Source organism: Salvelinus sp. IW2-2015, linkage group LG22, assembly GCF_002910315.2.
Source record: "Salvelinus sp. IW2-2015 linkage group LG22, ASM291031v2, whole genome shotgun sequence".
NCBI lineage: Eukaryota > Metazoa > Chordata > Actinopteri > Salmoniformes > Salmonidae > Salvelinus > Salvelinus sp. IW2-2015.
The window spans coordinates 13,406,202-13,413,798 of NC_036862.1; the positions used below are offsets into that span (position 1 = coordinate 13,406,202).

A 7,597-nucleotide genomic window follows, 5' to 3' on the forward strand; every position below is an offset into this window, starting at 1 on the left:
AAAACTGTGTGTGTGTGTGTGTGGTGTGTGTGTGTTGTGTGTTGTGTGTGTGTGTGCGTGCGTGCGTGCGTGCGTGCGTGCTGTGCGTGTGTGCGTGCGTGCGTGCGTGTGTGTGTGTGCAAAGGTTCTTACAGTAAACTAAAACTGAAACTAAACAATAAAATAATCAATGAAAAAACTATTTAGTAAACTAAATTCATTTAAATAATTAACAAACACGTTTGGAAAAAATAAAACTATACTGAAACTATGTATCTTTGATTCCCAAAACGAACTAAAATGAAAGCATTACTATGTTCTGTTTAAGTCTTTTTCCCTAAACTTTCAATGTAGGTTTGTCAATGTAGGTTTTCAATGTAGGTTTTCAATGTAGTTTTCAATGTAGGGTTCAATGTGGTTTTCAAGCTTTGCAGGTTTCAAAGCTACTGAATCTGGTGGTAAATGTTGCCAGGAGATGGCGATGTTTCAAATGACCTAGTTTGTGCCACACTATTACTAGTAGGACCAGAATATTATGGAGGAATTAAGATGAAGCAAAAAGGCAGATTCCCATTGAAAAAAAAGGGTCACGGTTCAGGTCTGTGTAAGTGAGCGTTACCCTTCTCCTGTGAGCGTGCTTTATGAAAAAACTATTTAGTAAACTAAATTCATTTAAATAATTAACAAACACGTTTGGAAAAAATAAAACTATACTGAAACTATTATCTTTGATTCCAAAACGAACTAAAATGAAAAGCATACTATGTTCTGTTTAAGTCTTTTTCCCTAAACTTTCAATGTAGGTTTTCAATGTAGGTTTTCAATGTAGGTTTTCAATGTAGGTTTTCAATGTAGGTTTTCAATGTGGTTTTCAAGCTTTTTGCAGGTTTTCAAGCTACTGAATCTGGTGGGTAAATGTTGCCAGGAGATGGCGATGTTTCAAATAGACCTAGTTTGTGCATCACTATTACTAGTTAGGACCAGATATTATGGAGGAATTAAGATGAAGCAAAAAGGCAGATTCCCATTGAAAAAAAGGGTCACGGTTCAGGTCTGTGTAAGTGAGCGTTACCCTTCTCCTGTGAGCGTGCTTTCTCGGGTAGCCTAGCGACCAGCAGGCAGAGGCGACTGCTTCAGCCACTTTGACAACTAAAACAAAGTTGTTTTTCTACTAATCTACTTATTGGAAAGAATGTCAATTTGGGCTCAGAATGCTCAGAACTCATTCAGCTTTTCATAAAATCCCCCGAAAATCTACTACAGTTACTATGTGTGTGGGCAATCTGTAATATTCGGTAGAATCCTATGGCTCTCGCATTGGCACCAGTGCGATAGCAGCTGGCTCTGGAGAACTTAAATAAAAAATAGAAAAAACGAATCGAAAAAAAATAATATTAAAACACAAAACTATCATAACCTTGGTGTGAGCGTGCGTGTGCGTTTGTGATCATTCCTCTTTAATTTCTGTTGCACTAAACAGCAGCACTGTCAACAGAGAAAGTGTGTGCRGTGTGTATGTGTGTGTATGTGTGTGTCTCTGATATCCCAATTCGCTGTGCTGAATTGGGATTGAGGGCTGGTTGCCACGGCAATAAGCCTGGCAGTAATATCTCTAAACCCAGCAAGGATTAATCTGTACACAGATGGCCGGGGGGACAGCATCTCTTCCTGACCACTGTGGTGGCCAGCGTCATCACCATCAGCAATATGGCCTTCGTCTTCATCATCATTGTCACCAAGACTAGTATCATCATAAACATCAACATCAATCTCGTCATCTTCATCATTATCATAATCATCATCATCACTGCCATCAAGACTAGTATCATCATAAACGTCTCCGTCATCTTCATCATCATTATCATTATCATTATCATCCTCGCCATCGTCTTGTGTCGTTCATCACAAATGTGATCATTCACATCATCATTGCTATTATCAAAATCATCTTCGTAAAAACAATCAATACATTCACCAACTGGCAAATCATTAAATCTCCCTTATTCTTACATAACCCAGGCCACATAATAGAGGTATCCCAGTACTATGCCGATTTAGGTTTAAATTGCAGATCTACTCTAAACATCTATTATAAAAAAAAAGACATAATATGCAATACATTGCAGGGCAGCATCTAATAWGGATGATAAAATGTGAGCATAKRACTAAGACAAGCAAAAACCATAACCATCAATGTTACATGTACCCTGATGAAAACAAGCAGGTTTCTTGGTGCTGAGGAGAAAGGGAGGAGGAGGAGAGGGGGTTGGGGGTAAGACGGTTAGCGGAGGAGAGAGGGTTAAAGGAATAGGAGGAGAGGATGAGAGTGTTAAAGGAATAGGAGGAGAGGATGAGAGGGTTAAAGGAATAGGAGGAGAAGATGAGAGTGTTAAAGGAATAGGAGGAGAGGATGAGAGGGTTAAAGGAATAGGAGGAGAGGATGAGAGTGTTAAAGGAATAGGAGGAGAGGATGAGAGTGTTAACAAGGAATAGGAGGAGAGATGAAAGGGTTAAAAGGAATACGGAGGAGAAGATGAGAGTGTTAAAGGAATAGGAGGAGAGGATGAAGAGGGTTAAAGGAACAGAGGAAGAGGATGAGAGGGTAACAGGAATAGGAAGGAGAAGATGAGAGTGTTAAAGGAATAGGAGGAGGATGGAGAGGGTTACAAGGAACAGGAGGAGAGGAATGAGAGGGTTAAAGGAATAAGAGGAGAGGATGAGAGTGTTAAAGGAATAGGGAGAGGATGAAAGGGTTTAAAGGAATAGGAGGCAAGAGGATGAGCGTGTAAAGGAATAGGAGGAGAGATCGAGAGTGTTAAAGGAATAGGAGGGAAGGATGAAAGGTTAAAGGAATAGGAGGAGAAGATAGAGTGTTAAAGGAAGGAGGAGCGGGATGAGAAGGGTTAAAGGAACAGGAGGAGAGGATGAGAGGGTTAAAGGAATAGGACGAGAGGATAAGCAGGGTTAAAGGAACTGGAACGGAGAGGATGAGAGGGTTAAAGGAACAGGAGGAGAGGAGAGAGGGTTAAAGGAATAGGAGGATGAGGATGAGAGTGTTAAAGGAATAGGAGGGAGAGGATGAAAGGGTTAAAGGAATAGGACAGGAGAAGATGAGACGTGGTTAAAGAATAGGAGGAGAGGATGAAAGGGTTAAAGGAACAGGAGGAGAGGATGAGAGGGTTACAAGGATAGGAAGAGAGGATAGAAGGGTTAAAGGAACAGAAGGAGAGGATGAGAGGGTTAAAGGAACAGAGGAGAGGATGAGAGGGTTAAAGGAATAGAAGGAGAGGATGAGAGGGTTAAAGGAATCAGGAGGAGAGAGGGTTAAACGGAACAGGAGGAGAGAAGGGTTAAAGAACAGGGGAGAGAGGGTTAAAGGAACAGGAGGAGAAGAGGGTTAAAGAGGAACAGGAGGAGAGAGGGTTAAAGAACAGGAGAGAGAAGAGGGTTAAAGAAGCAGGACGAGAGAGGGTTTAAAGGAACAAGGAGAGAGAGAGGTTAAAAGGAATAGGAGAGTGTACATGGGGGAAGAAGTTAACAGGGTGAGCAGATGACGAAGGGAAGGGTTAGAGGAGAGAAGAAAGGAGTTTACAGGATGAAGTAGAGGCTAGAGGAAAACTCAGGAAGGAAGGAGGGAGGAGGACGGAGAAGGTAAAAGGAAGAGGGTTAGAGGGCAGCAAGAGCTGGGAACAGGCTGGAATGTTCTGCCTGGGTGCTTCTGCCTTGTCTTCAGGGGGAGCAGCTGAAGGACGGCAGGGCACAGGTGGGCCACAAGACAGAGGGGAGGAGGAGGGAGAAGGGGAGGGGCCAACTACTACAGGACCACATAGAGGGCATTCAGACGAGAGAGAGAGAGAGAGAGCGAGAGAGGTGGGGAGAATGAAAAGCGATAAGTGGCAACTTCATTGAAGGTGATGACCAAGAAGAAATGAAAAGGATCAAGGTAGAAAAGCGATGAAGCATTGGTCCCATTAAGCCATGACAAAGAGGAGAGAGAGAGAGAGAGAGAGAGCAGAGAGAGAGAAGAAGAGAGAGAGAGAGAGAGCAGCAGAGAGAGAGAGAGAGAGAGAGAGAGAGAGAGAGAGAGAAACATAGAGAGAGAAACATAGAGAGAGAGACAAAGAAATTGCAAGCGAGCGGTTTAGACAGAGAGACAGAGGCAGTCGCTGTGGGGTGGCTGACAGGAAGTGAAGTGTGTCCTAACAGGAAGCAGCAGATCTTAGCTGCACACACCAATGAAACACTAGCCTTCCTTGGCGGCCTCGCACACTTTCACACACGCTGATGGATTGGCAAGGCTGCCGTGGCACGACACGGGCGATGTCTGGTCCTCTACTCAGCGCTGCACGCCACCCTGCCTGTCGACATGGCAGAGATACGTCAGGCTGACAAGCAGTGAATGCCGGGGACGGACCATTTAGAGCTTGGCTGGGATACTATAGGCTACACATCTAGAAGTTAACACAAGGGTAGAAAAATGCCTATACACACAGCATCTTACTATTAGTCACATTACTAAAAAGATTGTCCATAACTTAACATGAAGTTATGATTACATATATCAGGTTCCATGGTTCCATGTTGTCCTAATATCTTGTATTCCTCTGATGTGACCCTAAAACCGACCTAACCCATTGTAAACAAGACCGTCCTTACATAACCAGAGGAACAGGGCGAGACAATATAGGCCTATATTATCTCCCAAAAGAACACTGGACTCTCTCTGTCATAAGAACTCTGAGAGCTGTACAGTCCTTATGTAATTCTCAGTCAGCTCAGATCCTCTGCTTTTAAGGCTGGCCCCTCAGTTAGGGAACCACTTTTGCTAGCTTTCTAAGTCTTTAGGGCCATAGGGAATACTATGGCAGACCGTGGTGATAGTCCTTGTTAGACAAAAGATCAGAGAGTGTTTGATGAGTGATGGTCCTGTCTTCTTGTTGTGTGTAACACTGGCGGGTAGTAATACACATGGAAATATTGATCAGTGAAAACGGATAGTCAGCGGTTTCTGATTGGATCTTTGGTCTTGACGTTGATCATCCTTAGCCACTGGAGAGGTTCAGTTGTCTTCCATTGAAAATAAGCCTCAACCATAAAGTTTACGCAACAAATTTAATATTGTGGATTTACAAGTTTACATAACAGCTCACAAGAGAGATACAATATTCACCAAAATCATACTGTAGATTAATAGCGTCCACAGACTACTCAAGCAGTCCTGATATAGCGCTCCATGATTGAACATAATGAGTGCAGTTACATTTTCCATAGATTTTGTATCATTCCATGTCATCATTTGCAATGTAGCTACTATATCTGCATCTATGCATTACCAGTAACATAGAGTAATTTCCTCCACTCAGAAATTATTAAACAAATCCCTATTTTTTGTATAGTTGAACTGTCAGCTCCAATTCGATGTATTACTCAACATAATTCCAAGTGCTGCATATGCTGGACATGATTTGTTAATGCACCTACCTCTAAGACTACTCATGCGAAGCAAAACATTCTGCCATTTTCACCTTAAAATAGCTTTTTCCATTTTCTATTGCTGAATATGCAATGATAATATTCATTACCATAATCTTTACTTAATATATTGTCTGTCTACTGGCTTTGTTAGGTTAACGTAAAACTCTGTGAGGATTTCATAAGAGTGTTTTCATTTTTCAACAGGGATATTAAATGGATTAAGCATATGTTCGCTTTCTACATTGTCCTTGAATGTGCAGTCAATTTCAATAACAGTATCTATCTCTCACACGCACACACACATGCACACGCAAGCACACACACCAAAACGCACAAGGCTTAATACAGTGGCTGTTTCTGAGGACATGAGAGAAATAGTGAAACTGTAGCAAGGCAAGCTTAAAGTGGTTTTGGCCGAGAGCTGCTTCAGATAACATCATTAGAAAATCAACAGGAAGGTCCGTTACATCAGAAACAGAGCATCGGAGGGCAGTGCTTACGTAAAACACGGATGTGCTTCCTGATGTACTCAAAGATGGCCCTCAGACAATTTTCTGGTTTTATGTGTTCTTGTCTTTCCCGGTTCGATACTAGCCCCATTATGGAAAATCAAAATAGATTGTCTTTGTTTTCCTCTCTAATAGAAAGATAATGATCCTAACCCCAGTCTATTTCCAGTCTATTCACGTCCTGCTCTGTGACTGGGGGACCCATATCTCAGTGGAGGAGGAGGAGCTGGCTACTAGGCTACTCCCTAGTCCAATCCCTGGTGTTTTAATGACATCAACCTACCACTCTAATTAGGAATTGCTAGGAAATATGTGTAAAGCTAATTACATTTCAACCAAGACCCTTCAACATGACAGAGTACACCCCTGACAGCAGATATGGAGGAGAGGAGGACAGAGAGAGATGGGAGGATGGGGGGAAGGAGGGAAGGAGGGAGGACAGAGAGAGATGGGAGGACGGGAGGAAGGAGGGAAGGAGGGAGGACAGAGAGAGATGGGAGGACGGGGGGAAGGAGGGAAGACATTATGGAGTGTGTCAGAGTGAATTAATGAGTAGTCGAGGAGGGAGGGGAGACAATAAGATGGAGAGAGATAAAATAAGAAGAGTGAAGAAGAGAAGAGAAAACAGAGACAGAGTGGAGAAAGGCAGGGAGCACCAGAGGTCTAGGTTGACTTTCATAACTATGGATAAGAGAGTGAGTGACGGGTGATCTGTCAGTCTGTCCCCTCACCACCATGGCCCCTCAGAAAGGCCAGCCAGTCTGCAGCCAGGGGCACTGACTATCTTCCTGTCTTCCTGTTACTGTGTGTCTGCATCCCAAGTGGCACCCTATTGCCTTTATAGTGCACTACGCTACATGGGAACAGGGTGTCAGTTGGGATGCATCCTGTGACTGCATTGACAGTAATATCTGGGTGGATGACAGTAGCAGGATGTCATGATGACCTAACGAGGCTGTGGCTAATCGCCTGGCCTTTCCGCTACCTTACTGTAATTAGACGGTCATTAATCAGCTTATCACCTGAGAGAGCACAGGGCTGCCCAATAACAAGGGACGGGGGAATGAGAGTTCAGACTGGATGCTTATACAACAAATCCATAATCCATAGTATGACACTTACTCTCACATAACAGGTCAATGACATATTGTGATATATAGGCCTAGTAGAGATGGTGATATTGGAAATGGCACGAGGGATGTACAATTAGGAATATTTTTCAATAAGTATAGCTAAGGCACTTGTTATTGTGATTTGTTACCGGGTCGGAGAAGACAGCATATATGATTGATGTTGACTCCTTGCATACTCTGATAGAATATGAATATGTCATAAAGTATTTATTAGCCAATGTCATTTGTAATGCTTCCTAAATATGTGTATCAAATCAAATGTTATTTGTCACATGCTTGGTAAACAACAGGTGTAGACTAACAGGGAAATGCTTAGTTACAGGCCCTTCCCAACATTGAAGAGAGAAAGACAATACAGCAATAATAGAAAAGTAAAACACATATTAGTAAAAGTAATAATAAATACACAGTGAGTAACGATAACTTGGCTATATACACTTTGGGAGTGGGTGTGTGTGTATGTGTGTGTGTGTGTGTGTGTGTGTGTGTGTGTGTGTGTGT

At 42.6% G+C, this 7,597-nt stretch overlaps 1 pseudogene; it reads left to right on the forward strand.

Moving 5' to 3' along the window:
• The first annotated feature begins 3,500 nt into the window (after positions 1 to 3,500).
• LOC111949750 (distal membrane-arm assembly complex protein 2-like) overlaps positions 3,501 to 7,597 on the forward strand; it is an 18,837-nt pseudogene continuing 14,740 nt past the window's right edge.